Source organism: Rhinopithecus bieti, unplaced genomic scaffold, assembly GCF_001698545.2.
Source record: "Rhinopithecus bieti isolate Rb0 unplaced genomic scaffold, ASM169854v2 scaffold_3040, whole genome shotgun sequence".
Taxonomy (NCBI): domain Eukaryota; kingdom Metazoa; phylum Chordata; class Mammalia; order Primates; family Cercopithecidae; genus Rhinopithecus; species Rhinopithecus bieti.
The window spans coordinates 7,155,511-7,164,027 of NW_016804657.1; the positions used below are offsets into that span (position 1 = coordinate 7,155,511).

Sequence of the window (8,517 nt, forward strand, 5' to 3'; positions counted from 1 at the left end):
CAGGGTTTCACCGTGTTAGCCAGGATGGTCTCGATCTCCTGACCTCGTGATCCGCCCGTCTCGGCCTCCCAAAGTGCTGGGATTACAGGCTTGAGCCATCGCACCCGGCCTAGAGCATTGATTTTTAAACTTTTTTTTTCTAATGTAAGCATTAAAGTTGTTAATTTCTGTCTAGGTACTTCTTTAACTGTATCTACATATTTCTATCTATCTATCTATCTATCTATCTATCTATCTATCTATCTATCTCCAATCTATTTAGTTCAACATATTTTCTAATTTCCCAAAATATTTTCTGACCTTATCCATAGGTTATTTTAAAGGTCATTGTTTGATTTTCAAATATTTGTGGATTTTATAGATTTTTTTTCTTCTTGTTTTTTAATGTAGTTCCATTGTGGTCTGGTCAGAGAACATACTCTGTACAGGGTTTGAATATCTTTAAATTTATTGAAACGTATTTTATGGCCAATTATGTGCCCTCTGTGTCCTCTAAGATAAATGTTCTATTTTCACTTACAAGGAGTGTGTGTTTCATAGTTGGCTGTGTGGAGTATTCCATAAATATTAATTAAGTTTGATTGTTTGATGGTGTTGTTCAAGACCTCCATTTACTTTCTAACTTTTGTGCCCTTTTGTTCTATCAACTACTGAGAGAGGGGTATTAAAAATCTCAGACTATACTTTTGTATTTGTGTGTTTTTCTTTCAGTTCTGTCAGTTTTTTTCTTTGTGTATTTTCAAACTTTGTTATTAGGTGCACATACATTGACTATTGTAAATATTCTTGATCAATTGATCCTTTTTTATGATGAAATATTTCCCTGTAATCTGGAAATATTTCTTATCATGAAGTCTACTTTGTCTGATATCAAAGTAGCCACTCTAGCTTTATAATTAATATTTGCCTGGTATATCTTCTTCTGTTCTTTAACTTTTACCTATATGTATCTTTGTATTAAAAAACTAAGCCTTGTAGAAAACAAATAGTTGGATGTTGCTTTTCTACCAGGTATAATAGTATCTCTTAATACATGATTTTGGTCCTATTATACTTTTCTATCAAGTATAATAGTATCTTTTAATAGACGATTTTGGTCCATTTTTACCTAATACAATTCTTAATGTGGCTGTGTTAAATCAGTTAACTATTGACTTATCGGTTTCATTTTTTCTTTGCTTTTGTTTTCCTTTCTCTCTCCCTTTTTTGAATTAAAAAATTTATTATTCCATTTTATTTTCACTATTGTCTTATTAGCTATAACTTTTTTAATAGTTTGTTCTAAGGTTGATATAATATGTCTTTTATTAATTTTTTTCTTCTATCATGTAGAATCTGCCTTTAAATCTGCCTAGTGGGCTTTTTGTTTTAGATATTGGGGTGTTTTTTAGCTTTAGATGGCTAATTTGTTTCTTTTCTGTTATTTTGTTTTGTTTTTTGAGATGGAGTTTCACTCTTGTTGCCCAGGCCGGAGTGCAATGGTGTGCTTGGCTCACTGCAACTTCCACCTCCCAGGTTCAAGTGATTCTTCTGCCTTAGTCTCCCAAGTAGCTGGGATTATAGGCGCCCGCCACCACGCCTGGCTATTTTTTTCTATTTTTAGTAGAGACGGGGTTTTACTATGTTGGCCAGGCTGGTCTTGAACGCCAGACCTCAGGTGATCCACCTGCCTCAGCCTCCCAAAGTTCTGGGATTACAGGCATGAGCCACTGTGCCTGGCCTGTTTCTTTTAATGATTTCCATTTACTTATTTATTATGTTCGTGTTTTCCCTTAATTGCTTGAACAAATCTATAATGGTTGTTTTAACGTCCTTGTTTGCTAATTCCATCTTTGTCATTTCTAGATCTGCTTCTATTGTCTGATTTTCCCTTTCATTATGGGTTACATTTCTTGTTTATGGCATGTCTAATAATTTTGACTGGATTCTGGCTATTGTGAATATTCCATTGTTAGCCTCAACTTTCTTGTGTTTCTTTACAAATTATTGATTTTTGCTCTTGCAATAGATTAAATTAATTTCAGATCAGCTTTATCCCTTTGAGGCTTTTTCAGAAAGAGTCTAGAGTATCTTTTGCTCTAGGACTAGTTTAGCCCTACTAGTAAGACATACTCTTTCCAGGATTTCACCTGAATGCAGCAAGTACTCAATGAGGTCTTTCCATTCTGGCTGAGCTGAACTCAAATATCTCCCAGTCCTGTGCAAGCTCTGGTAGTTGCTCAGTTTATAGTTCTCCGTAATTTATCTTTCCTTAATCATTATTATTTCCCAGGGTTTATGGAGTTTCGCCTTAAACATGTGCATCTTATTACTTAGCCAAAGATTCAAGAGGATCCTCTGCAGATTTCTGGAACGTATTCTGTGTTGCTCTTTCATTCTGCTACTGTGTCTCACAAGTTCCATCCAGATGCCTCAGCCTTCCTGAACTCCAGTCTCTGACTTTTTGAGTCATACTCTGATTGAATTCCCCTTTCCTGCAACTGGTCCAGAAAATGCATTGACATAAAAGGCTAGGGCTATGGTAGGGCTCACCTCACTTGTTTCTCTTCTCTCTCAGGCATGAGATCTCATGCCTGAAATGCCTGTTGTTCAATAACCGAAAATAACTATTTCAGATATTAATATTTTTGTTTAATTTTCTAGTTGCTGACACTTGGTGGACTAGATGTGCACTAGTTACTTCATTCTGATCATAAACAGTCTTATTAAAATTTAATTTTATGCTGTTTTTCATGAACACTCCTTTCCAGTCAATTTTCGGCTGATCCCTATATACAATTTGATGTTCTTCAGTGTATTCAGACCTTTCAGGCCTTCCTCAAATGCATTTTCCCCTTTCTTTCTATGCCTTACTCCATACAAAAGCTATTTCAAACTCACCTTTTCTAGAAAACCTCCTATGATTAATCCATTCACCCTCTTTATTCACCTGCCCTTTGTTGTAATTTGTACTTCGTTTCTACTACATTAAGTTGCACTTTTGGCCATGTAGTTTTGTAAAGTTTTTGGCAGTTATTTTATGTGTGACTGTTTTGCTGATGATTATAGGCAGAAGCTTATAAATAGAAAAAGCCTGTCTTTCATTTATTCCCTTTGTTGCAAACCCACCTAATTCAACTGGCTGTTCCCAAGGTAAATATTGGTGACCCTCTATAGTTTGGTGGAGAGGCATTGTATTATGAAACAAACGAAGCTAAATATCAGAGCTCTCATGTGATGGGCCACTTCCAAGGCCCTGGGAGGGTCCCCAGCCATCTATTTACATGGTAGATGGTTTTATAAATTTTGCAAAGGACAGATTTGAATCACAATGGAATAAGGCACTCTCTCTTTCCATTATGAATTTCTTTCAGCCAGTCTCCCCTTTCAGGTGGTGGGGAGTGACTGTAAGCATTTTGGGGATCTAGTTAAGGAAAGTTGAGTTGGTGATACATTTAGCTGAGGTTTAGTGGGAGGCATTTATGTGGTTTGCAGACATTTCCATGTATAGTTAACTTATTCCTAGCTGTCCTGTGCAGGAATATTCTTACCACCCACGGGGCAAACTTACCGAGTGATATGACAGGAAGATACAGAACCAGAGCACCTATGAACATGAACCTATGCTATGGCACCCAGCACTGGATCCTTACAGGGAGAGGGGAAGAAACAAGGTTTTAATTGTACGAAGCCAGAAACTAATCTCCGGAAGTGTCTTTCCATCAAGACATAAACAATTCTAAGTGGAGGATTCTGTTCTCATCCATTTCTAGTAAAGGACATTCTGTCAGGAGTGTGCTTTATATGCAGTGTATACAATTATAAACACTCCATGATGTTTTCTTTTGTGAAGATATTATGCAACACTAAATTCATCAGAATTTTTCTGTTTAGAGTGCACAACCTTGTGGAAGAACTACAAAGAGTGAACTTGTCTATTGAAGTTGCATGTTTTATGAATCTTAAAAAGTAACATGGAAAAAATTTTGATCAACCAAGTTAGAGGAAGCACTAAATTATTTTATTCTCTCTATAGAAAATATTACAACATGGTGGTGACATGAAGAGGCCATCAAGGAGGATGCAGCAAAAAAGTGAGAAAATGAGCCTGGTGCGGTGGCTCACGCCTGTAATCCCAGCACTTTGGGAGGCCGAGGCAGGCGGATCACGAGGTCAGGAGATTGAGACCATCCTGGCTAACACGGTGAAACCCCATCTCTACTAAAAATACCAAAAAAATTAGCTGGGAGTGGTGGCGGGCGCCTGTAGTCCCAGCTACTCGGGAGGCTGAGGCAGGAGAATGGCAAACCCGGGAGGCGGAGCTTGCAGTGAGCCGAGATCGCGCCACCGCACTCCAGCCTGGGATTCAGAGCGAGACTCCCATCTCAAAAAAAAAAAAAAAAAGTAAGAAAATGCATTACACAGCCATATCAACCATTAATTAATAGAAATATTATGTCATTTGGGAGATTTTTGTGGTATTTGTAAACTTTTCAATATTTGAAGTCATTGGCCGGGCACAGTGGCTCACGCCTGTAATCCCAGTACTTTGGGAGGGCACAGCAGGTGAATCACCTGAGCCTGAAGTCAGGAGTTCTCTTTATGTTTGTCCTTGTATAATTGTGTAAATTCCACGTCTTCTACATAAAAATACTAAAAAATTATGCCAGGCATTCGGTTGGTGCAGCCTGTTTAATCCAGCTACTCGGGAGGCTATTGCAGTGTTATATTGCTTGAACCCCTGGATTCTTTGTGCAGGATATATGTGTTGTGAGCTGAAGAATCACGACCATTGCACTCCAGCCTGGGAGACCAAAAAGACGAGATCACAATCTCAAAAAAATATATATAAAAAAATATATATATATATATATAAATGAAGTCATTTTTCTCATTCTGTATTCATTTTCATCGCTAATTTTGTATTTATAATTTTAATACTTCTTTTCAGAGAAGACCCTGAAGGTAGGTAAGTCTCAGGCCCCACAAAAGTTGGATCCAACCTTGAGTAGGTGAGGATATTGGCTCTTCCCCCTTCTTAACCTTGTTATCAGGTGATATGGTTTGGCTGTGTCCCCGCCCAAACCTCATCTTGAATTGCAGCTCCCATAATTCCCACATGTTGTGGGAGGGATGTGGTGGGAGATAACTGAATCATGGGGCGGTTCCGCCATACTGTTCTCGTGGTAGTAAATACGTCTCATAAGATCTGATGATTTTATAAGGGGTTTCCCCTTTCACTTGGCTCTCATTTTCTGTGTTGTCTGCTACTTTGGTAAATATTAACTAACCATCCCTGGAGTACGCATTCCCAATTATAGCAAGTGATCATCCCTTGGATGCAGATTACATCTAAATAACATATACAAGCAAATCACACTGCCAATGCTGAAGCATTTCAAAGTAAATTCAGACATAAACAAGGTAAACAGAGAATATAACTTACCTGTCTCTTCTATTACAGTTGCCTTTTCATTGAGTCCTGTGGAGCTTAGGTTCCTGTGGAGGGTAGCAGAAGGGAAACTTCAATTACAGCATATATGGTCTGATCTGTTCTACATATTAAAGTTCATACTATTTTCTTTGTGATAAATGAAGGGTGTTCTGCTGCATCTGAAACTCTGAAAACCATTGCTCTAGCACTAACCATCTGTCTCTATAACAGGTATCCACTCAAAGTTACAATGAAAGCCCAAAGATGTGCTTGAGTTAGCTTATGTCAATGAAAATGCTGCTAGAAACTTGGTGTAGATCTGCTGAGCTGCGTGTGAAAACTACAATGTAATCTGCTCCTCCTCTCCCTCTCTCTTTTCACCACCATTGTTGTCAATATCTATTCCTTCCACATTTTACCCAAGAAAACTTAGTATACTGGGGTCACATTCTCCATAACCAAGTTGCCAAACAGAAAGACTTCTGGAATAGAAGACGTCTCCTAACTTGGGGAAGAGCGCTTAGAGGGGAAGAGATGAGAGATGGTCAGAGCCAGGATGTATTTAGTCTTGGTCTACAGTGGACATTTATTATCTGCCAAGACCCCTTCTTTCTGGCATGGACATCCTTTCACTTAGGAACATCCCCCCAGTGATGAGGCTCTATAAGGGCTTCTCTCATTTTCCCCTGGACTGTGAGATGACCTAATACTCCAAGATACTAACCAGGTGCTTTCTTTATTTCTTTTCTTTTCTTTTTTTTTTCTTCAGATGGAGTTTTGCTCTTGTTGCCCAGGCTGGAGTGCAATGGTGCGACCTCAGCTTACTGCAACCTGTGCCTCCCGGGTTCAAGCGATTCTCCTGCCTCAGCCTCCCAAGTAGCTGGGATCACAGGCATGCGCCACCACGCCTGGCTAATTTTGTATTTTTAGTAGAGACGGGGTTTCTCTATGTTGGTCAAGCTGGTCTCGAACTCCCCACCTCAGGTGACCTGCCCACCTCTGCCTCCCAAAGTGCTGGGATTACAGGTGTGAGCCACTGTGCTTGGCCTAACCAGGTGCTTTCAAAGGTTTTTGAACCAAGAAGCAAGCCCTGCCCTCTTGGACGCAAAGCTGGGAACATGTGAGATGGGAACTGCTGGCATCCCTGCCTCCAGCACTGAGAGGAAAGCCAGCCGGAGAGCATAGAGCTGCCTGCAGCAAGCAGGAAAAAAGGGTGAGGACAGAGTGTCCCGAGAGCCTCCAGCTTCTGGTTCTGGTGGCCACTGATGTCCAACCCTGTTTCTGCCCTTCTTGTTTTGGTTACAGGAGCCCACAAATCCTCTCTATCATTGGTGCTTATTAGAATTGAATTTCTGTCATTTTTTTAAAACCAAGAATGTACAAAACAATGCACTGGCTACGGCAGCAAAATTTTAGAGCCTGATAAAAGAAAAGAAATAGAAACCACAAGAAGAATGGAGGAAATCTCCAGTAATTCACAGGAAATAAAATAACCAGGGAAAATAAAACTTTGCAGTCTTGGGTGTCTACAGAGGTGGTACTGAAACAAGTGACCTTGAGATCACAGCTCAGGAAAGCCCATGTGACTGTGCTGGTTCTCTGAACCCAGGGAGGAGGGATGGCAGCAATGGAACAGCATTCCTTTCTCAAAAGACAGACCTGGGAGGTAGTGGAGTGGAGGAGACCATGGAAGATGAGAGCTCCTGCATGAAAATCCACAAACCATGAGTAGAGAGAGTAATGGAGAAGATAAGAAGAGAGAGGGAAGGGGGACTGTGGCCTGCACACGAGGTTGTGCAGCCAGATGTAAGGCCTGGAAGCCACGCTCCTGAGAATCACAGTGCACATGCTAGGTTGGGGCAGAGAGCCACATGCAGCTCACTGGCAGGCAGAATCAGGGGCTGGAGGCATAGAAAGCCAAGAGCCAGGCAGCAGCAACTGGCTGACCCTGGTAGGCAGTTCCAGGAGTGGGCACGTCTAGGCGCAGGGACTGGAAGCAAAATAGATTGACTCAGGAGTAGACAAATATGGGTTCAAGGTCAATCAAAGAGCAGAAACTAGGTGACACAAGTGATTCAAATCTAGAAAGAGAGTTGTAAAAGTGGGCAGACACAGGTAGAGGGAGGACCTAGGAACAGAGGCTAGAAACCAGAAGGGGTCTGCTGGCGTGGATGGACAAGGGGCAGGAGCTAACAGGCACAAAGATGCGCATGGAATTTCACCAGATGGCTGTCTGCTGCTGAGCTGTGGAGCTGTGGCTTTTCTTCCTGCTTGTCCACAAGCGGGTGGCTCTGCCCTTGGGGTTCAAAGGCATGAGCAGGCCTTCTGATGACACATTTGACAACGCTGGCACAGAGGCAAGATCGAGTGGGGATAGCTGGGTATTTCCTTCTCCTAGACCCTGGGTATCTGATAAATTCTCCTCATGTTGACAGTTTCGTCTTTCATAGTTTAAAGAAAGAAATGAGAGGGACTGCTACCCTGCACCTAAGCATGGGGGTCATGCTCTGCAGAAGTGGAAGTGACAGGGACCCTGAGAGGAGCCATCTTTTGCAAAGTTGGTGGCATCCGAGGCTCAGGCAGAACCCATTCTGAAAGCAGGGTTCAGACGTGCTCGGAAAAGAGACTCTCAATGAGAAGACAGCTCAAGAGAAAAGGGAGGCTAATTGGGGCTAATTGTATTTTGTTAACAGACGATAGCAAGAAGGCAGAACTCGGGCTGTGTGTGGTGGCTCACTGCTGTAATCCCAGCATTTTGGGAGGCCGAGGCAGGTGAATCACCTTAGGTCAGGAGTTCAAGACCAGCCTGGCCAACACAGCAAAATCCTTTCTCTACTAAAAATACAAAAAAATTAGCTGAGTGTGGTGATGTACGCCTGTAATCCCAGCTACTCAGGAGGCTGAGGCAGGAGAATTGCTTGAACCTGGGAGACGGAGATTGCAGCGAGCCGAGATCACGCCACTGCACTCCAGCCTGGGCAACAGAGTGAGACTCTTGTCTCAAAACAAAACAGGCAGAACTCCTCAAATTGTACTTCCCAATTCTCAGTCAAGAAGACCCATCTTCAGACTGGAAAGGGCAGAATTAGTGCTGGTTAGAGGGA

At 41.5% G+C, this 8,517-nt stretch overlaps 1 long non-coding RNA gene across 1 annotated transcript in view; it reads left to right on the forward strand.

Annotated features, from left to right (window-relative positions):
- Positions 1–5,528, forward strand: part of LINC02868 (long intergenic non-protein coding RNA 2868) — a 14,722-nt gene extending 9,194 nt beyond the window's left edge. Inside the window, exons 3-4 of the long non-coding RNA XR_014485073.1 lie at positions 4,936–4,991; positions 5,444–5,528. This is a non-coding gene — a long non-coding RNA (long intergenic non-protein coding RNA 2868). The remainder of the gene's footprint in view (positions 1–4,935; positions 4,992–5,443) is intronic.
- Positions 5,529–8,517: the final 2,989 nt, after the last annotated feature.